Source organism: Ictidomys tridecemlineatus, chromosome 6, assembly GCF_052094955.1.
Source record: "Ictidomys tridecemlineatus isolate mIctTri1 chromosome 6, mIctTri1.hap1, whole genome shotgun sequence".
NCBI classification, from domain to species: domain Eukaryota; kingdom Metazoa; phylum Chordata; class Mammalia; order Rodentia; family Sciuridae; genus Ictidomys; species Ictidomys tridecemlineatus.
This window is the reverse complement of record NC_135482.1, coordinates 15,796,352-15,818,303: the sequence shown is the minus strand read 5'-3', so window position 1 is coordinate 15,818,303 and position 21,952 is coordinate 15,796,352. Positions and strand designations below refer to the sequence as shown.

Below are 21,952 nucleotides of genomic sequence, written 5' to 3'. Positions count from 1 at the left end.
CTAGGCACCGGGGCGGGTGGCTCAGCTCATCCAGACTTCCTCCAGCCCTGCATGAGCCGTGGCAAGGCCACGTTGTGTCCCGTGGTCTTCCACCAGGCAGGGGTCCCTAGAGAGCTGAACTGAAAAATGAAAACTGCACCTTTAGCTCTGCCACCAGCCGTCAGATGAGTGTAAGTCAGGGTTCCCAAAGTGTGGTCTCCAGACCGACAGTTTCCATCTTCACGTTAACAAGTCTACTTTAAAGAGAATTGTGTACCGTTAGTAGTTAAAAACCTAACAGGGGCTGGGCACTCGGTGCACACCTGTAATCCCAGTGGCTTGGGAGGCTGAGGCAGGAGGATCACGAGTTCAAAGCCAGCCTCGGCAACTTAGCAAGGCCCCCGAGCAACTTAGCAAGACAAGACTGGGTCTCAAAATAAAAAAATAAAAGGTCTGAGGATGTTTCTCAGTGGTTAGCGCCCCTGGGTCAATCCCCAGTACCCAAGAAAAAAAAGAGAAATCCTTCACGGGTGCCAGAGAGGCACTGTTTTATGGGACACCAGGCAGGGGAACCCACCTGGTGCAGACCCGATGAACTCCGGGTGTGGAGCTGGGTACTGGAGGTGGCCGAGAGTGTGACGGGGTGCTGAGTGCCTGCCTCTGGGGAGTGGCTGCCTCATGCAGACTCTCTTTGTCCTCTTGGACACCAGGCCTCCTGCGGCCTCCTTGTTTGAACGTTAGCATCCCTTTTTCAATGCTTGTAAGATTTCTGAACATTGAGAGCGAGACAATGAATCCGGCATGTTCCTCAGTCTCTGGTCGCTGATGAACCCCTGCTTAAGGCCCACGGGCAGAGCAACCTCATGAGCCGTGAGGTCGCTGCAGAGATGCTCCGGCCACCTGCTGCCTGCCCAGCCCCAAAGGCCAGGGAGCACGGGCACCAGCTGCCTGGCCGCTCCTCCTATCAAGGATCGTCACGGTCCCTCTGTGCCCGGTGCTGCTCCGGGCCCTGGGGTTCTCGGGGGGCCAGGAGGCTGGTCACAGGTGTGTTTTCATGTCTTTTCTTATGGCCATTTCCTTGAAAACTCCAGGCCACGGTCAGGAGCGCCGCCCGCCCCGTGCAGGACCCAGGTTAGGGGAGGGAAGGAGTTTGGTGGAGAGAGAGCCCCCACCCGGTCTCCTGCCTGCATCTGCCTGGGCTCACTTCTAATCAGCAAATCCATTAATAGGTGACAATAAAGAGAGTGACAGAGAGGCCAGGAAGGTGAGCCCAGGAGCTGCAGAAGGGGCTGGGCTTTGTGAACAGGTGAAAGTTCTCTGGACTGGAATCCAAAGGCCAAGCTGCCCCAGAGCCGTCTCCATGAGGAGCCGCCCAGGCCCCTAGCCTCCGGCCTGTGTCTCAGAGCATCTGCCTGACGCTGTGCTTAGCCAGAGCGGCCTGCTGCGGGAGTGGCAGTTCCCTGGGCCTGGTCACATTCCTGCAGCCCGTGCTGCAGGGCTCCTGGCAGACCTTCGCTGGGTGGAAAACAGTCCCTGGAAGAGGATCTGGAAGGCCGGCCGCTTGTGAGCCCTCAGGAATGGGCAGTGGAGGAACCTGGGACCCCTAGGTGCCAGCCTCCGAGTCCTGGCATGGTTTGCCAGTGACCTGTGGCCTTGAGCAAGTAAACGGCACTTCTTCAAGGCTCAGCTGTCCCTCCTGTAACTCAGACGTGATGTCACCGGTCCAGCTGACTTGCTGTATCAGGTTGAAAATGGCCAGTGCTTGGTGAGGGCTTCTCAGGTGTCCGTTACTGTGTCCTTGGCTCCCCCTGAGCCCCTCTTCATACCCTGCCTGGTGACAGTCCTGGGGCAATAAGAGGGCCGTCTCAATTCCAAGAGGCTGGGCAGTTTGAGTCCAGGAGATCAGTGTCCTTCAAGAGACCCAGTAAGAGGTGAGGCCCACGCAAACAGGTTCTGTGGTGTGCGTGTGTGTGTGTGTGTGTGTGTGTGTGTGAGATGAGTTCATGGCTGACTTCGTGAACAGTGTTTGCTGAGCACCTACTGTGTGCAAAGTCCCAGAGATCTAAAGGTGACTAAGGCACAGTTCTTGGCCAGGAGGAGGGAACTTGCAGACAGGCCTTTTGATCTTGCTTCAGGGCTAATGATAAGAAGCCCCTCCCGGGGCCTTTCCCTTGCTCTCCAATGGGGCTTTTATCTGTGACCACAGAGCTCCCTGCCAGAACTGGGGGGAGAAATCCACTGCCCGGAAGCAGTCCCGGCTGACCCCGTTAGGATCCTTCTTCCCTGTGCACGTCTGGCACGGCCACATACAGAGGTGGCTTCACAGTGGTCATGCTTCTGGTCTGCTGGGAAGAGCAGGCGGCCCTCAGGGAGCCAGCCACATGAACACTGTCCTCGGAGGCAGCCCTGCAAAGAGGACCTTGTGCAAATAAATGGGGCCCCCTCCTGCTTTGCAGGGGCAGGGGGCTGAGCAAGAGAAGCACGGGGCCTTGTCATTCGGCCTTTACCTGAGCGGCCCTTCTGAAGGCACACAATGCCACCTTGGAGCCTGGGGAGCCCCCCAGGTGGGTCCAAGAGCCGTCTGCACGCGCCTGCTGCTGTGCGAGGCCGGTGGACGGTGCTCACCATGTGGGAATGGTCTGCAAGCTTTCTGTTTGGTGACCACCCGCTCCACCTTTTAGTATTATTATTATTTCTACACATAGAAAATATTTGGGAATTTTTTGAAGATGGCGGGAAGTGACGTAATAGACACAGTTTCCTTCCTGAAGGCACTTTACTTCAGACCTTCTAGAAGGCCACACTCTATCGTGGGACTCGAACACCCACCAGAGGTGGCCAGGGCCCCTGCCCTCCTCCACCACCCAGTCACTTCACCTACCTGGACATATCATGGTAGTGAGTTTTGTGTTTCAAGTGAACTCGGTGAAGAGAGGCCCACGCAGTTGGTAAAGTGTGACTTCTGGGGGTGTTAACACTCCCAACAGTAATTTTAACAAGTCTTGACTTTCTTACTATGTATCAGCTCATTTTCTGTTGCTGTAACAAAATACCTGAGACTAGATGCTTCAAAGGAAAAGAGGTTTAGCTCATAGTCTTGGAAGCTGAAAGTCCAAAATCGGGCAGCCACAGGAGCTTAGCCTCATGGAACATGACATCACGGGGCCAGGGGCATGTGAAGAAGAGCTCCCAGGGTGAGCCGGGAAGCCAGAGTCCCATGAGACTCTGGGTCTCATGGAGGCTTACTTTAGTCTCTTCTGATGTTCTTGCACTAGGCCTCACCTCTTGGAGGCCCCATCACCTTTCAACCTACCCACACGGGGACCAACCTTCCCCACATGAACGTCCGGATGACACATTTAAACTGTATCCAGCCGTAGCACTCTGGGTCATTTAAAACATCTGTGCTGCCATCAGCACCTGGTCCAAGTTCCCGGGACAGATGTCCTGCGTCCTCCCTGGCCTCACAGCTCGGCCTCCCCGAGTTGAACACACCCACTCACTTGATGCAGTTGCTCTTCAAGCTGTGAATTCACCCACCCTTGACTGAAGCGCAGCTGGGCGCATCCCTGTCACCCTGGTTGTGGCCTCTCGTTCCTGTAGGACCCAATCCCAGGGTCACAGCTGTGACATTCCCTCCTCCTGGCCCATTTCTCCAGCATCGTCTCCAAACACTTGGTGACAACGTTCCTGCTCCCTCGGCCAGTGTCCCCGTCTCTGCTTCTCAAACACCTTGTTGTTGCCGGAGGCTCAGCTCAGATCTCCTCTGTAGAACTTTCCAGTGCTCCAGGGCAGAAATACCCCTGCCCTCCTGTGCTTCCCAGGGCTGTCCCTGTTGTTCCCAAACTCGGTGGCTCTGGAGCAGACTTTTCCAGAGTTCCCATTCACCTCTGTGCTTTGCAGGCTGGGGTCGGTCTGGCATCTAGAAGGTGCTCAGTAAAGCGATGGTGAACATCTCCTCCTCCCTCCTTGCCATGCTCACCAGGGCAGCAGAGGCAGAGCTTCTGCCAGCCGCAACGTTAGAAGGTCTTCCTGCTGAGCAGGTTAGTATTGGCGACAGTACGGCAGGTTGCTTAATCTTAAGAAAATAAAGTGTCTTTTCAAGAGACCCACACAGTGTGTGCGAATGAATATTCCTGTTCTCTAAAGGAAATGCAGTCTACTGGGAAGTGCTTTTGAGTTTATAAGTGATTCAGCAGAACGTGACGAAATACTGTCTTTTTTTTAGACTTTGCTAATTAAGATCAGGCTTTTCCTAATGGATATGGATTAGGGCAGAGTCCTCACTGGTATCTGGCTAATTTCTCTTCAGCACAAAGAAACGACAGGGCCCCACATTTTCTCAGCCTGCTGGTTCCAAAATGACCAGCTGCATCGGAATCCCCTGGACCCACTGGTTAAAATGTAAATTCCTGGGCCTGACCTTAGAGCAGATGAACCGAATCTCTGGGCGAGGCCTGGAAATCTGGATTTTGGACAAGCTTTCCAGGTGATTCCTGAGATCTGGACATCTGGACCTGTGCTAACTCAGTAGCCACCAAGGTCGCATGTGGTTGTTGAGCTGTCAAGTTGGAACCAGTCTGGGCTGAGACGGGCTCTCACCATGAAACACAGCAGATTTCAGACACAGCACCACACACACACACACACACACACACACACACACACACACACCAAAAACAGTCAAATACTTCGTTCACGCACATCTGTTCAATATCGACCACACCATGTTGAACCAGTATTTGGAGTACGTTAGCGAGTGAGCACTCATCCACCTGTTTCTTTGCACTTTCGAGTGTGGCTGCTCAAATTTGCCAAGTGTGGCCTGCCCTCTCTCCCTCTGTGGGACAGCCCTGGTCTCAGTTGTTGAGTCTCAGGACACGTTGCTTCTCTCCCAGAGAATTTCAGGTAGTTGGTGTCACTCGGTGTCTGTGGGTGAATGAAGGACAGTTGGTCATTAGGTGATTTGGTAGGTGACAGGGACGGACCCAGCTGCCTCTCTTCCCTGACTGCAGTTGCGTCCTTGGGGCCCTAGGACTAGAGTGAAGGATCCTAGTTGTCCCCTTCTAGGGGACGGGGGTGGGGGGAGCAGGAAATGATGCTGTCCCAGGCTCGCTGAGTGGTGAGGTCACATGCCTCCTGGGGACGCTCTATAATTTTATCTCCCGGGACGGTCCTTCCTCTGATCTCCTTTGGGCTTCCCTGGGAACCAGGAATAGTCCTGCTCTTTGCCAGCCGTGGTTCCCATCTTGCTCACAGCTGTCCCCACACGGCTTCTTTAATTCACTTAACTTTTATCCCACTGCCTGTAATTTATGACTCAATTCGAGAAATACCAGATTAAACACTTTTTAACATGTAAAACACTACCTATCTGTATGTTAAAAAAAAAAAAGAAGAAGATTAGAAGTTAATGTTTTATTCTCCCAACTATATTCTATGAAATTTACGAGGACAGTAAACCGGTAATGCACAGGGACGGGGGAATTCAGCAATAAACATTTGTTAAAAATAATGATAGAATAAAAAGAAAACCACCAAAAGAATATCCCATAAACCCAGCCGAAACCCCAGGATGCAGCGTCCTGGAATGCAGAAATGTCTCTCCCTCACTGTGGCCCAGGAAATTCGGGAGGGTTTTTGCTGAAATTGCTGCAGAAATGACGTGGTGATGAGGCAGACGGGTGGGCAGTGCCCGAGGCTCAGTGTCTGGCTCACATTCCACCCTGTTTCTCCCTCGTCGTTTAACTATATTCTTCAGTTTCCTCGTGTGTAAGACAGATAGTACAAGTTGAGCATCTCTAATCTGGAAATCCCAAATCCAGAAAACTCCAGAATCCACCACCGTTGGGCCCTGACAGGATACCACACGTGGAAAGTTCTCCATGGGGGAACTTTATTCCATGCACAAGATTATTAAAATATGGCCCCAAATAACCTTTAGCCCACGTGTTGAAGGTGTCTCTGAAACAAAAGTGAATTCCACGTTTAAACCCAGGTCTCATCCCTAAGATATCTCTTTAGGTATGTGCAAATATACCAGAATCAAAAAAAAAAAAAATCAAAACTTCTGGTCCCAAGCATTTCTTATGAGAGATACTGTGTGGACAGAAAGGAACTCCCGGGGAGGGTCACGTGAGAACAATAAAACAGCAGGGTACCTGGCACCTGGTAATGCATTGGTGTTATTACTGATCACATTATCCACTGCCCTTTTAAAGAAGCTTTATCCTGCACCACTCCACGTCCCCGTGTTATTTGGTTATCACCCAGTGTCCCGGAGAAGGGAAGCTTCCCCCCCTCTAGCAGCTTTTAGGAACAATGACAGAGCGACGGGATTGAGATAGGAGCAGCCCTAAGATTCCAAAGGGAGAAGTCAAAGGATCAGGAGAGACGTCCGGCCACAGGAGCCGTGGAGACCACATCACGCACTCCACACGGCCTCGCCCCTGTTCCCGGCCACTCCACCTGACACGGGTGGACAGACGGAGCTCTCTAGAAGGCCCGAGTGGCCGGTCCCAGGTTGACCTGCTCCTAAGTGGCCCAGCTGAATCCAAACCCGGCTCTTTCTGCCAGAAAGGTCTCTCTCCTTTCCACAGACTCTCTCCACGGAGGTGATGCAACCTGTCCTTTTGACGTATCTGAAAGTCTGTTCCGATAACGAGACGTTTTTCATCCCCGACGTTATTGGAAACCAGGCAAAGATAAGTTATGGAGATGAATGCGGAAGGTCTCTGCTTCCCAGGGCCCTGCTGGAAGCGCACCCTTGGGCCTGCTGCGTGGGGACTGTCCTTGAAGTGTGAGCAGGGGGTGGTGACTGAAGCCAGGGCCGTGGGCGGCCGCCTGTCACTGCAGGAGTTTGACAGAGACTAGAGCCACCGTGTTCGGGAATGTGTGGGACAAGCAGGCCAGCAAGGTGCCCAGGTGGCACCCGGGTGTGGGAGACAGGGGACGAGCCAGGGGAGTTGGGCAGGAAGCAGGCCCTGCACCGTCCGTGCTCATGGGGCCGGCAGGGAGCGTGCGTCCTGATATTCATCTGGACGCTGGACATGGGAGGGGGCACAGGGACCCTGGCCACAGCTCCTCCCTCCAGTCATGACTTTCCAGGATTTCACCACGCGCAGTTCACCTGGGGTTTGGGGTCAGGTGGGACTCGGAAGCAGTCACTCCCGGCAGTCAGTGGGGCTGGGCAGGCAGGTTCCAGTGCGCTGCCCCAAGCCCCTGGCCACATGGATTCTAGAAGCCTATCATTTATTCACTCAGCCAGTGGCCAAGAGGCTGTGGTATTCCATTGTCAGAGACCCCTGGAGAGGGCGTCCCCGCCTCAGGTAACACGTGACAGGGATCCACTCACCCCACCACCTTACCAAGCTGCCCATCAGTGGCCCACTGCAAGGAAGCCCCGACGTCACCACAGTCTAGAGACTCCATTAAGAGGTCGTAGCTGGGGCTGGGGCTGGGGCTCAGTGGTAGAGCACTTACCTCGTGCATGTGAGGCACTGGGTTCGATCCTCAGCACCACATAAAAATAAATAAAGTAAATAAATTTTTTTAAAAAATAGTAGCTAACAATTAATGCAATTCCTGCAAGCCAGGTGCTGTTCTCAGCCATGCTCCAGGCTATTTCATTGACTCCTTCATAATTCCAGGAGCTAGCGCCGTAGCCCTAATTTGAAGATGTGGACACTGAGACAGTTAGGTCATTTGCCCAAGGTCGCAGCTGTCGAGGTTCACCCTGGCCCAGCTCTGAAGCTCAACACAAAATCCTAGACCTTTGAGATGTTGGAGGACTGGGCCCAGGCGACCCTCAGGAAGCTCTGGAAAGGGAACAGACAGCCCTTGTCCCAGTGGCTGAAGGACACCTCAGCCCCTGGGGAGCAGCGTCTCTCCTCCTATCCTTCCTTCCTTCCTGGATCCCCCCTGCCCCCGAGGTCTGAGAGCACACTGGAGACGCTGACTAGGCCCTGCGCTCCGTCCTAGCCTGGCCCAGGCAGCACTGGGCAGAGGACAGACAGCGGCTCAGCAGGAGTCAGTGATGGCTGGGGTCCAGCCGACTGGCCACCGTGCAGGTCTGATGCGAGCCTGCGCCCCCCACAGACGGAGTCCAGGTCCTCCTCAGGTTCCAGCAGCTGCTGGCCACTGCCTCCAGGGAAGGGCTTTGCATCCCCGGTGGCCTGGAGGGGACAGCAGATGGGAGACACTGCTGATCTCCTGGCCTCAGCTTCCCTCCTCCCCCTCTGGGGTTAGTAAAGTCTCTCCCCACATCTGTCCTTGTCCTCTGGACCTCCCACGGCCCCCTGTCCCTATACTCACTGGGATCAGGACTCTGTCCATCTTGTTCCCTGCTGTTTCCTGTCATAGAATACAGTTGTCCACCCATCCTGGGGATACTGCTTGCAGGACCCCTCAGATATCCAGATCTGCAGATGCTGCGTCCCTGGTATAGAATGGCTTAGTGACCCATAAAACTAAAATTGTCCTAAATGACTTATAATGCCTAATAGTATGTAGGTGCTGTGCAAATAGTTGCTATACTCGTTGTTTAGGGAATAACGAGTGAGAAAAAGTCTGTACGTGTTCAGTGCAGACACATTATTTTCCCAAGTATTCTTGATCTGCAGTTGGCTGTGCCTGGGTGCAGAGGCCGTGGGTGCGGAGCGGAGCCTGTGGGTGCAGAGCCCGTGAGTGCGGAGCCGGTGGGTGCACAGCCCGTGGGTGCAGAGCCGGGGCCCAGAGCTGTATTACGAGCACCTCCTCAGCTCGCAGCCGCGTGCCCAGGCCTCCTGAGCTCTAGCTCGTCTCCCGTCTGCCTCCTGCCGTTGTGGATCTTCCAGGCTGGAGACCATGGGAGGGCTTCTGGGGACCGACTCCCAGCAGGTCCTTGGTTGGCTGAATGGGATTTGTGTCAGGCCCAGCCGACACCTGGCTCCAAGCGGCCTCTCCAATGCGTGCCCAGCTCAAGACCAGAGGAGGCCGGCCCGGCTGCGCAGGCCCCTGGAGTGGACGGCCTAAGAGCTCCGCAGTCTGAGAAAGGGCAGAGCCGTGGATCCACGCCTGCGGGCACCTCCTGCCCTGCCAGCAGCCCACACGGCCCCTGCCAGAGTCACAGCTCAGGGCCCTGACCCCTGCTCCTGGCCCCACCCTCAGGGAGCCCCAGGAAGCCCAGGGATGAGTCTCCCCGAGGAGTGGGCTCTCACCCTGGCTTATGGGGACGCCGGTGACCAGTGACCGGGAGAAGGGGCAGTGTCCTGCCCAGGGAAGGCCTTTGTGTCTACCTCCCGCCCAGGCACTCCCTTGGGGTCTGCCCAGGCATTCTGGGAACCGCTGGTCAGGGCGGGGTTGGCCCCCGGCCACCTCGCCTTTCTCTGCCTCTCAGCTGGAGGCCTGAGCCAGAGGTCTCTGAGGATGAAGGCTGGGCCTGCATCTCTTGGTCTCTTTCCAGGACAGAAAAACCCTGTTAATCTGCTCTCTGTTGAGAGCAGCTCCTAACTCAAAGCAGCTGCTGTCCCCAGGCAGAAGCACTCTGGTGGCGTCCCAGCACCCCAGGCCCCAGAGGTCTGAGGTGCCTGGTGAGTTTGCCCCTAGCTGGTCATTTGTCCCCACGACAGGTGGGGAGTGGAAGGTTGTCGCGTTTGCACGGCAGGTTCCTTGACCCCAGGAACCCTCCTGCCGCCAGGGGACTCCACGGAGGACAGTCAGGAGGACAGTCTGCAGCCTTCTGTGTGCCTTGGGGTGTTGAGAAACAAAAGGGATGGAAAGTTCTCTTGGAGGCTGTTAATGTGGGTGCGTCCTTCCCCGAGGGGCCAGCCAGCTGTTGGCAGAGAAGCCCCCGCTGACCAGCAACACCAGAGGACACTGGGCGCTGGCTTTGAGGATCCTGGTTTGGGGATGTGGTTTCCCTGTGTGCCTGTTCTGTGAGTGGAAGCGTGGTGGCCAGGGACATTGGCCGTGAGGGAGACCAGGCTTCGGCTGCCGGTCCATCACCAGCCCTCTGCCTGGACCTTCCCCGTCTCTGAAATGGGCATCCACCCCTTGCAGGGGTCCTGGGAGGACTAGGACATGGATTTGATAGGCCTCCGCTCAGGCCAGCTACTCAGTAAATTGGAAGTGTTGTTCATTGACTCACACAGCAGCGTTTATTGAGCACCAACTGTGTATCAGACAGGAAATAAAAGAGATCCCCAGCCCCTGTGGAGCTCATGCTCCTGAGGAAGAAGACAGACATAAACAGGCCACGGGTGAAGGAGGCGGCGAGTCCGGGTCGGTGGTGTGGCCAGGGCTGGCTGCTGAGTTGGCTCGTGAGCCAGGACCCCTGGGCCCGGCCTGGAGCCACTTGGAGGGGTGCCTCTCCTGGCTCTGCCTGTGCATCTTTGACACGGGCTGTCCCTGCTCCCGCCTGGCCCCACCTCTGCCTTCACATTTCTCACCCTTACTGACCAACGGGCTCACTCTGCACGAGATGAGCCGTCTTTGGGGAGCTGGCCTTTAGAACAGAATTAATCACACCAAATGTTGTTTTTCAGCGTTCCAGGAAAAAAAAAAATGAATATGTGCCACTGTAGAGTTGCCAGAGTTTAATGGAGAACATGGGGCAGGGAGGAGGGAGGAGCTGCTGCCAGGGTCTGCGTCAAGGTCACTGCCGCCCTGGGCAGTGGAGAGAGGAGACTCCTCACCTCAGCCTCGCCTCCGCTGCTTCTCCCTGTTCAGGTCTCGAGGCAAATGTCACTTTCCGGACCCGACCACCATGTTTCCTTCCTGGACCTTGTCAGCACCTGGAATTGTCTGAAGTCTTTTCGGGGTTGTGGTTCGTTTTCTTGTTTAGAATGAAAAAGCCAAAAGGGCAGGAAATTTGTTCCCCAAGAACCTAGGAGAGTAGTTGGCACAGAGTAGGGGATCCTCCCCTGAGCACTTCACTTTCAGCAATTTCAGTTAGCTGGGCTCACCCATAGCCAAAAACACTGAGTGGACATTTTCGGAAATAAAAACTTCATAAGCTTTGAATTTCACGCCGTTCTGAAAAGTGTGATGAAATCTGTGCTGTCTGACTCCATCCCTCCTGGAGCATGAATCATGCGTGCCCATGTCCAGTGTGTCCAGGGTGTATACACCACCCACCCGTTAGTTACTTAGTAACCACCTTGGTCATCACACGTCATCACATTATCTCAATGTTCTTGTTCAAGTGAGCCTTATTTTACTTATTAATGGTCCCAAAGCACAGGAGTAATGACGCTGACAATTCAGATATCACAAGAAGCTGTAAAGTGCTTCCTGTAAGTGGAAATGTGAAAGTTCTTGGCTTAATAAGGACAGGAAAAATCACATGCTTAGCTTGCTGAGATCCACAGTAAGAATGAATCTCCTGTCTGTGGAATTGTGAAGAAGGAAAAAGGAATTCATGCTAGTTTTGCTGTCGCCCTTCAAACTACAAAAGTTACTGGCTCCGTACGTAAGTGCTTAATTCAGATGGAAAAGCACTAAATTACAGGGCTTGGTACTAATCGCGGTTTTGCTGGAACATACCCTCCTTGGATGGGGTGTGGGGGGAGGGGGCAGGGACAATGGATACTGCTGTGTGTTCATTTGTCCCGGGAGCGGGTGACAAATGTAGCTACCCCCGGCCACTCTTTTTCAAACTACAGGTTACGTCCTGCTAGGAGGCTGTGACGTCAGATTGTGACTCATAGCTTACGTTTTAAAAACAAGATCGAAAAGAATAAAACACCATGTATGATATGTATTGCTTCAAGAAACATCTTTGTGGGATGATAGGCTCTATTTCTCACTACGGAGTAGTCAAAAATGTGAAACTCAAAGTGAATTCTAGGTTTTCTCAGCCTAAACCTTCAAAAGGAACATTCTTCCCTCCGTGACTTCAAAGCCCGTTGCTTAAATTTTCCCTTCTGGGGCCCAGAAGTAGAACCCGAAGAAAAGATTCCTTTGTTTCCCATTAAACAAACAAACACAAGAACTGTGTGCTGTAGATCTCAGCAAGCTAAGCACATCTTCTTGTCATAGAGGTGAGCCTGTCGCCCACCTCCCCACCCACCTGCGTGGGATTATTTACACACACACACGCACACACATTATCACACACCCACTGGCACACTGCACGTATAGACGCACATGCATACAGATGCCACAGCTGTACCCACACCCAGCACACATAGGAACATGCTCACAAATACATAGGAACATGCACACGAATACATACTTATGCACACACAGGCACACCAACATACGCCTGTGCCAATAGACACATGTAAGATACTCACAACATGTGTGTGCACAGATGCACAAGCAGCACAGTTATGGGCACACACGTGCAGACACGCCAGCACACGTGACCACACAGGAACATCCTCATTCGCTTCCGTGCACTGTCACTCGGGTCGGCACTGGACGGGGGCCTCTGAGCCCAGCCTCTCTGCTGACCAGGCTGGCCGTGGGGGGTGGCAGGGCACAGGCGTGGCCCTGAGGCCCCCAGGGTCAGCCTGCTCTGGTTCACGGTCCCGGCAGAGGTCTGGCTGGCTTCCTGGGGCTGGGTGGCTGTGGAGGTGGGCTGAGAGCAGGGATGTGGACGGGACCCGCTTGGGCCTGGTGTGGTGGCTGTGTGGCATTGATCCTGGGGACGTCCCCTCTCTGGCAGGGTCCGTGAGGAGGCTCTCTGTGGGGTGTGTAGACACTGCTGGAAGGTGCTCGGTGGGCTTCGCTGCTCCGGCCCCCAAGGCTGCATCTCCCCCTCCCCGGCCATCCGGCCCTGAGCTGTCCCCATCACCCCTGGAGCCACATGGAAGCAGGACCGCGTGGCCTCTCACGACAGCTCTCCCTGGAAACCGCTCTCCCCACTTTCCGGTCCCCTCACAGTGCCACCTGGGATCTCCTGGGTGGGTCCCCTCTCAGTCCTGCTCTCCCAGGGCGCTCCCCGAAGCCCATGTCCAGGGGAGGCCCTGGGGTCCTCCTGGGGCACGCTCACGCGCATCAGCTGACAGGACTGTGTCACTTTCACACCGTGGTCTCCTGGCTGGCCACAAGGAGAGGAGGTGCCATGTGGCGAATGCAGGTCACAGGGCAGGAAGCCAGGACAGCGGTCCTGGGCCCAGGATGGAGGTGCCCAGGAGGCCAGCCGGGAGGCCGTGGGTACCCGTGATGACCTGCATCTGCCCCTCTTCTGTGAAGTCTGCCTCCGGGTGGCACCTCCTTCCTGCCTCTGTGGAAAGTTCAGTTTAACACCCTGTTAGGATTGTCACGATTGGGGCTGGGCGGGGGGGGACATCCTGGCTTCGTCCCTGCAGCCACCGCATCCTGAACCACGTTCGTGCTCAGGTGGGTTGGTCCCCTGGTCACACTTCCCAGGATGCCCCACGGGTGCTTTCCAAAATGTCCCTTTTAAACCGTGTCCTCATCTCCTGCGGATCAGGATCCCCCTCTTACGGATGAGATCCTTTTCCCGGGGGCCCCCACACTTTCTCGCCGCACGGAGACGCCCTTTGAAGAGCTTAAGGGTCCATATAAATAACAACTGCTTTAAAACCAGAAGGAAAAGAGAGCTGGCATTGGGGAGCCCGTGGGAGGTGTGATCCGTGCTCTGGCACCTCCGTCCTGAAGCCCCTGGTGGGACTGTCCCTGGAGATGGTAGAGAAGAGCCTTAGAGACCATCCCCCCGCGGCCTCGTTCCCCACTCTGCATGAGCAGCCAGCCTCCATCTTTTAACGCCCTTAATGTTGATTTCCCGATTAATCTTGGGAAAGACCCAAGGACAGTGTCAGCCAGTTTATAATTAAGTCCACATTGAGGGGTGACAGTAGTGAGAATGGAAGTTCTCTCCTTCTCAGCCATGTGCGGTGACATTATTTTAAGCAGCGCCCGCCTGTTGAATTAGAAAGGATCTCACAGGGTGACGTGAAGGTGACAGCCAGACCCTCTGGAGAGGAGGGATGCTTTGGAAACTCAAAGTGGAAAAAAAAAGTGTTCTGAAAAGAAAGAACCAACGCAAAGGGCGGGGGGAGCCGTGCATCCTTGGGCCCCGCACTTTACAGTGTTGTGCCAACAGGGACAATGAGAGGCCACCAGAGGTCCTTGCAGTTTACCCCTGGCCCACTGGCTGTCCTCTGTAACCACAAAGAGCTGGCTGTGCTGGAGGGACTGGGCGGTGGGCACCAGACTAGGAAGGAAGGGAATATTCTAGAATGTTCTCCAGAGTGCCGCTGGAAGTGTGCTGATTGGGTGAGAACCAATGAAGGCTGGGCCGGGCGGGTCGGGAGCTGGATGTGAGGGGGTCATGCAGAGAGCTCACCTGCGCCAGGATGAGGTGCCCAGGTGCCAGGTGAGTGGTCTTCCCAAGTGTGCCGTTGGGGTTCTGTGAGGTGGGTGCTGAGAAGCACCTCATCTTCCCCCGGGTTCCTGTGACAGGTGAAACTAGGACCAGGCCCCCAGGACCCAGCTTCGAACCCTCATCTCCTGTGGGGAGATAGGAAGCAAAGGGTGAATTCTGAAGGTGCATCGATTCTGGGCCTGACGTAAATCTCTTCCACCGTCTGGCCTCCTGGTACCACTCCCTCTTTACAGGTGAGAAAGCTGGGACCCAGAGAGGTTAAGTCTCATGTCCAAGGCCACACAGTGTAGAAGGTAGTGGAGCCAGGTCAGATCCACTCCAGGGCTGCCTCACGATTCAGCTAGTGTCGAGGATGAGCTGCGTCTGTTCTGTTGGGGGATTTGATGTCGCTGGACGTTCTCCCACCTGGGCCGGGAGGAGACTGCGGGCAGGCACAGGCGTACGTTGGTGAGACGGAGCTGCCCAGTGGAACTCAGCCCGTGAAGACAGTGTCTTGTGGCTGTGCCCACTGAGCATCACGGTGCACATGAACCCCAGGCGGGCACCCCCTGTTTCAGGTGCACGTGGCCCAAATGCAAAGAACCGACACTTGGCTCCGTGGGCGGAGCTCACCCCATAAGAGGGGTCTGAGGCAGGAACAGGTGCTGCCACTTGTCTCCTCCCCGGAGCCCTGCAGGGGCCACTTCCCTCTTTGTCCCAGGGGCTGATCCCTGGGGTCTGGTCCGCCCTGGGGTGCTTTCCCCCCGGTCCGCCCACCATGCCACAGTCCAGGCTGTCCCCAGGCAGGGCTTGCTGGCACACAGCTCCCGTGGACGCACAGAGGCTGCCTGGGAAGCCAGGCAGAGCAGCAGAGTGGCCAGGGAACGGGGACGTTGGCTGTGTGTTTGCCAGCCACCTTACAGGACCTCCGAGGTCTCCTTGGGGTCAGGTCACCGTCCTCTCAGGGAAGTGGGCAGAAAGAGCTGCTTCCAAGTCAGAGCAGCCCGCCCCCGTCCCGTCGCGGGCTGGGAAGACGCTCTGTGGGCAGCGATGTCACCCCTGCCTTCCACCCACCCCTAGCATGAGCACGTCACTCCGTCCTTTCTTGTCCGACATGGCGGCTTGCGCCTACACTTGGATGATTTAAAGGTCAGCTCACGAAGAAGGGGCACAGAGGGGCCCCCATCCCTGAGGCCCCCTGGTTTCTGGGGGGAAGGGTGCTTCCTCTCCCCTTCCCACAAATGCCAAAGCATGTGACATTCGGGGGCCGGGGAGAAAGTCCCCAGCCTGGGGGGTCGTGAGGCGCGTGCAGACCTCACCTGCTGCTGGACCACGCGGGGCCTGCTTTTCCCTGGCTGCAGACTGGGCAGTTCTCTGCCACAGTTGCTGCCCGTCGGGGGCAGGGAGAAAGGGCGGGTGCGTGGGGAGGGTTTAATATGTGAGAGGCGGTTGGTCAGCCCGAGGAGTTGGGGTTTGCTTTGAGGGTGGCCGTGACGATCACCAGCTTAGCCGGACACGTGCGGCTTGACAGTGTCCACAGGCTCATCTGAAGTGCCCTTTGCCACAGTGGGCTTCCTGCACTGTGTGGAACCCGCCCAGCATGCCCATGGCGTTGGACATGCTCATCGTGCGGACACTTAAGAGGCCACCTGATCTTGGCCCACCTGCGGGACTCTGGGCAGGTCACTTCAGCTCTCGTGTCTCTGTGTCCTCCTCCGTAAAGTGGGTGTAATAGTCACTCCTCATGGAGTACTTGACCTCAAGAACCCTGGGCTGGAACTCAAGGCCAAATGCAGACGCAGCACAGGCCCCGGGGTGAGCCCAGGAGGAGCTGGGGAGGAACTGGCCCTGTCCAGGGTGCAAGTCTCTGACTCACCGGAAGATGCGGAGAGGCTCTCGTCCTCCGGAGGCCCCAGATTCCTCATCCATAACACAGGGACAGTGGTGATCCCTCCTCTCGGAGCCACTGTGAAGCTCTGAGATGAGACAGGGTGCCAGACGCAGTGGCGCACACCTATGATCCCAGTGACTCGGGAGGCTGAGGCAGGAGGATTGCCAGTTCAAAGCCAGCCTCAGCCACTTAGCAAGACCCTGACTCTAATAAAATATCAAAAAGGGCTGGGGATGTGGCTCAGTGGTTAAGTGCCCCTGGGTTCAATCCCCGGTGCCAAAAAAAAGACTGAGTGACATCACCATGTGACCATCAGGCCAGCCGCCAAGCGAGACCCTTCATACCGCCTCACTTAACCCCCCTCCGCCCATGAGCCAGCCACTGTTCCTGTTCTGTGCTTTACAGACGTGGAAACGGCACCCGAGGTGGAGGAGCTCAAGGTCACCCAGCTCTCGAGGTGCAGGTGGAGGTGGCAGTGGGGTCGCTGGCTGGAGGGTCCCCAGGACCGGAGTGGGCCTGACAGAGGGAGGGTGGGTGAGGAAATGCGTGCACATGGCTCCAAGTGTGACCGGGGGTGGGGCAGAGCTGAGCCCCTTTGGGGTCCCTGGACCTGAGAAGAGGAAGGGGACATCTGGACTGGCTGGGTTTTCTGTCGTCGCTGTGACAAATGACCACAAACTGAGTGGCTTAACACACGCAGAGAGCCACGCCCTGCAGCTCCCAAGCTCAGGATCCCATGGGGGTCTCCCTGGGTGGCTGGATCGAGGTCCCCTTCCCGGGCCACCTGCATTCTTTGGCTGGTGGTTCCCCAGCGGAGCCTTCCTGTCCCTGTCACCAGACCTCAGGGCCCCGGGAGCTGGGCCGTGCTCTCAGCTCCCAGCTGCTCCGCTGCGTCTTGGTGCATCTCAGAGCCCCCCAAAACAGCACCTCAACCCGGAACCTTCTGGCGCCACTGTGTGCCCACCTGTCTCTCTGCCCTCCAGTGCCACCTCCTGGGACAGGCAGGCGTACTGGACCGTGTGGCCCTGTGCCTCGCTCTCCCCCGTGTGCAACAGGGATACCAACGCTCCGCGTTCAGGCCTGGGCACTCCCAGGAAGGGAGGGGAGCAGGACAGAGTGGCCCGATTCACGTCAACTCCACCGAATGTCACCCTGTGACTAGAGCTCAGAACAGCAGCTGGGGCAACCGTCCTTTGCGGGATTCGGTGTCCCCATGACAAGGAGTGATGTGACGAACTCTCCTCAGAGCACTTCAAAGAGAACACAGCCAGCGCCCGAGGAACAAAGAGAGTTTGGTCCCTTGAAGAGTCGCTGTCAGCCTTCACGCGGGAGAGGCCGCGGGGGTATTGGATGACTTCCAAAGCGTCGCCAAAAACGAGTCTTTTGATTCCTCAGTAATTCTCAGGGAGTATCAAGACTGTTTAATAAACAGGGAAACAAGGAGTTAAGGTACTGCCCAGGTAAGGTTTTGCGAGTCACATTTCAGTGGACCTCAGAGAGGCGATAAGTAATGTGTAGTACAAGTCTATCCCACAGAGCATTTGGGATGTACTTATGCTGAGATGATGGGACATCCCAACTTAACTGGTGTTCTGTTTCCTTTGCATAATCTACCCCAGGGGTCTCGTTCTCCCCAGTACCTGGGTGCATTAGGGACAGAGGTTGGTGGCATAGTGTCCACTTCAAGAGCCCAGTTCTGGTATCATTTCATCCGAGTCGGTTCTCACACGGCACGGGCCCGGGGTGTGACTTCCCACTGTGTCCTCACCCCAGGAGGAAGTATTATTCATTGTCCCCACTTGACTAATGACTCTCAGGGTTCAGAAAAGTTTGGTGAGTTCTTCGGGGTTGCGCAGCGATTGTGTGGCAGAGTCCAGCTTCCAACCCTGGTCCTCCTCTGCATATTGACTTCCCGTCACCTCCGGCAGCGCAGGGGGGTTTATTTGGAGATGGTGGTGGTGGGTGGGCAGTCTCACAGCGTAGGCTCAGGTCCGTCTTGGTGGATTCTCCATGGGAAGGTTCACCTCCCCAGACTCAAGCAAGACAAGGTGGGGTGGACTGCAGGGTTCGCAGAGACTCCCAGGAGTGGTGCCTGGATTCTCCCGCTCTGTGCCCGCCATCTTGGATGACCACCGGTAGCTGGACAACAGGGAGTCCTTTGGTCCTTAGGCATCAGTCCCTCTGTGTCCACCCTGGAAGGGAAGTAGGATTGGCAAGAACTGGGCCCTGTCAACGCAGGCATCATGGAGCCAGTTTGGGGCAGACAGCAAATACTCGGCCCCTTCCTGCACAGAGGGACAGAGCAGTGGGCTCCATGCTGGGGCTTCCGAGGGCCCAGCTAGAATCCTTGGCAAAATATGTCACCAGAGACTCTTTCATCCTTGGCTCCGGGTCCAGCTTCAGAGTTCAAAGGTAACTTTTAGCCTTTCATTTTATGACAGATCACTTAGAAGTTGGCTCCGGGGTGGTCCCCGCTGGCCAGCGAAGCCACATCACACGTCCCCCCAGGTGCAGGGCCCAAGCTCGGAGCAGACACTGGCTCTGCCCCCCAGCGGGATCCCAGAGACAACCAAGGCCGTGGGCGGAAGTGGAAAGTGAGGGGGCTTCTAATTAAAAGGCTGCAGCATAAACCAGAGGCTGGAACGGCACCTGGCCCCGCAGACTAAAAATAAACCCTTTCCACCAAAGGAGCATCCCCATGGGGGTGGCACATCTGCCCTTCTGTCTGTCCCCCCAGACAAAGGAATGCTCCAGGATGGGGCCTCTGGAAGGTCCCCGCGTGGCAGGAGGGTGGGCTGGGCTGGGCTGGGGCGCGCGCGGGGTGTGCAGGCTGCCGGGGGTCTGAGGGTGCATTGAGAGTGTCATCCCCAAGGATCGCCTGACACCTGGGTCTTCCCTGGGCTGGCCTGGGTGACAGGATGTGCTTAGAACTGCCACCTGTGTTGAGCACACCTCAACAATCCCACCATCCGGCAGAACGTGGGGTCCTGAAGGCGCAGGACGTGGGGCAGATACGTGCCCGTGGGAGGAACCAGAGAATATCAGGAGCGAGTTGAGGACGCGTCACGTGGTTGCTGCAGTGGAGACGATGATCTTTCCCTCTCCTGGGGCCACCGAGCTGTCTTAGGGCACCAGCGTATCTGTGAACAGGTGGGTCTCTAGGATCTGGAAGGAAATGGGCATTTCTGACCACCCCTCTCCCTGATGGTGTGGTCATGACGGTGACGTTACATTATGAGAACGCTCTGGAAGGAATCATGCCTCCCCGTGGCCAACACCTGGGAGTGCACAGTGACAGTTCAACTTTGGGGTTGGACCCCTTCGGGTCCTACAGTTAGGGACCCTTTGATCTCCTGGCTCCCTCTGTTCAGCCCTTTGAGGAGCATCAGATGCGTTGGCCTGGCCAAGAGCAGGCAGCAAGGCCGGGAAGCTGTCCCTCCACCCGGGTGACTGAAGTGACAGTAATCCAAGCCGAAATTCACTCCTCAGAGCCCGACGGTGTGGGCCGAGGAGCCGACAAGAGGGCGCGGGAGCGTGCTCCCGAGGCTGCCCTTCAAGGGAGGCAGATTCACCCCCCCTTGGAGGTGTGCCTCGGTGGTGACCAGATGGCACCAACCAGTCCGCTGCCCAGCGCGCTGTAGGTGCTCCTAGGTGTTCGCTCCTTAGTGAGTTCATCAAGTGCTTCACATTCGAGTTTCGAGGGGAATCCACGTTCAGAACTAAAAGAGGAAGTGCTCCATTCGCCAGCCCTGATCAGCCATCCAGCAGGTACTTATGGAGCATCTACTAGGCCCCCAGGGTGTTGAAGTGATGGGGCAGAAGTGGCAGACAAGCAGTGTTCCCAGCTCCATGAGCGAGTCAGGAGTCAGCCAGGCCCAGGGGAGGGGGAAGTGGGCCAGCACACAGCTGCGCCTTCTGGAACGTTGGTGGGGGTTAAACCCAGGATTGAAAGAGCCCGTGGCTTCTAGACCTAGCAAGCTTTTAACTCACAGCAGTGATAATAATGATAGCCACAGTTTCTCCCGCTGTTCCTCCGGAGCATCTTTCCCTCCCTTGGCTGCCCTCTAATTGGTTAAGTGGTTCCTTTAGAAGTGGTGAGAGGCTGTCATCAGTCGTATTCAGACGCACAAGGACTGATTCGCCACCTCCTCGGGGCTGGGCCTAGACCTTCCCCAAAGCTGTGACTCCTGGGGAAGCAACCCCTGAGGAACTGGGATGGAGTCAGACGGCCCACGCCCGTGGACACACTGTGGACAGCTCGCGTCTTCTCAACTCACGCGTCTGGAGAGATCCTGCTGATCGCCTTCAGACTCCTCTTCTGAAAGCTTGGGGTCGTTGTGCACGCACTGCTGGACCAGGACTCTCAGACCCAGGCCACGCTCGGCTGAGGTTAGGCGGAGTCCTGAGCCCGACCTGATTGAAATGCTCTGCCTCTGGCCAGGCCCCTCCGAAAGCACAAGCTTCGGTTTCATGGGCTCCAATGTCCCTCTTGACGGTCTGCTTCAACTCAAGGAAACTGTGGGATCCTTAACGTCCCGAGCTCCGTGCTTTGATCATCCTGAGACCACTGTCCCTGCCCAGGCAGGCTGGTCCCCACCTGCCCTGCCCTTCTGCGTGCCCCCAGCTTCCATGTTGGAGGAGCCAGAGGGACGAGAAAGAGCCTCTTCCCAGAGCAGCAGGTGCAGAGGGGCAGGAAGGCAGGGGTCAGGCTGGTAGCCAGCACCTTCCTCCCGTCCCTGGCTCATCCTGGGCCCAGGTCATGTGGCCACCAAACAGCAGGACGCCAGCCAAGGCCTAAGAAAAATCTCGGAGTAAACCCCAGTCCGTGAATCATAATGGACTCTGGTTAATGGGAGCTCCATACTTGGGGGGTCTTTTAGTTTCTTCTTACGGGTTTGGGGTCGTTTGTTCTTGTTAGTTTCGGGGTTTGGATTGTTTGGGGTTTTTGTTTACTTTGGCAGCGCTGGGGTGGGACCCAGGCACGTGTCTGCTGCTGAGCTGCACCCCAGCCCTCCTCCTCCTCCTATTTACCTCCAGGTTTTTAACATTTCATTTCTAGACTGGTCTTAAGGGTTATAGCAAGAGAGAAAATGGGAGACAAAGAAGTTAAGAAGAGCTTTGGAGAAACAGACCCGCGACTCGGCAGGTGACACTCCTCCTGGACCTTTCGCGTCCTCATTCTGTGAAGTTGTGCTGAGGCCTCGTGGCCTGACCATCTGACCAGCTGTCATGACACTCAGGACAGCGGGGACAGGGGACCTGGGAAACCTGTATGCGTAGAGGTTATGGTGGCCCAGTACCCGGGCACTGAGGGTCCAAGCCAGGTTTCTGCGGATGATTCACGGGGAGCATTTGTTCAAGGCGCCTGCCCCTGAGGCTGCTGCCCAATTGGAGCCTGGGAATCTGCATTCTGACAAGCAGGTGCCGCTGGACGCTTGTGTTCTGCAAAGTCTGAGATCCAGACATTTAAAGCAAACAGCATCCTGGCGGGAATGTGTAAGAATAGTCGTTCGGGGCCAGTGAGTGACCTCCAGCAGCCGCCTGAGGTCCAGTTTATGAACCTCACTGAAGAAATGAGAATCGGGGTGTGTAGAACCATCTAACGTACAGACGGCCACATGGTGAGATGCTCAGTGGAACTGGACGGGGGAGGCGTGGGCAGAATAGAGGAAAAGTTTGTGGACTTTTAATTCAAAGTCCTTGCCCTGCCTTTTTATGTCTTTTCTGGTTTTTAATGCCTCTTATCCTGCCTCAGCCTGGAAACCAAA

The 21,952-nt window shown here is 56.1% G+C and overlaps 1 protein-coding gene across 2 annotated transcripts in view; it reads left to right on the top strand.

Moving 5' to 3' along the window:
* Positions 1-21,952, top strand: part of Chst11 (carbohydrate sulfotransferase 11) — a 176,931-nt gene that overhangs the window by 140,718 nt on the left and 14,261 nt on the right. The gene's annotated exons all lie outside the window — the stretch shown is intronic.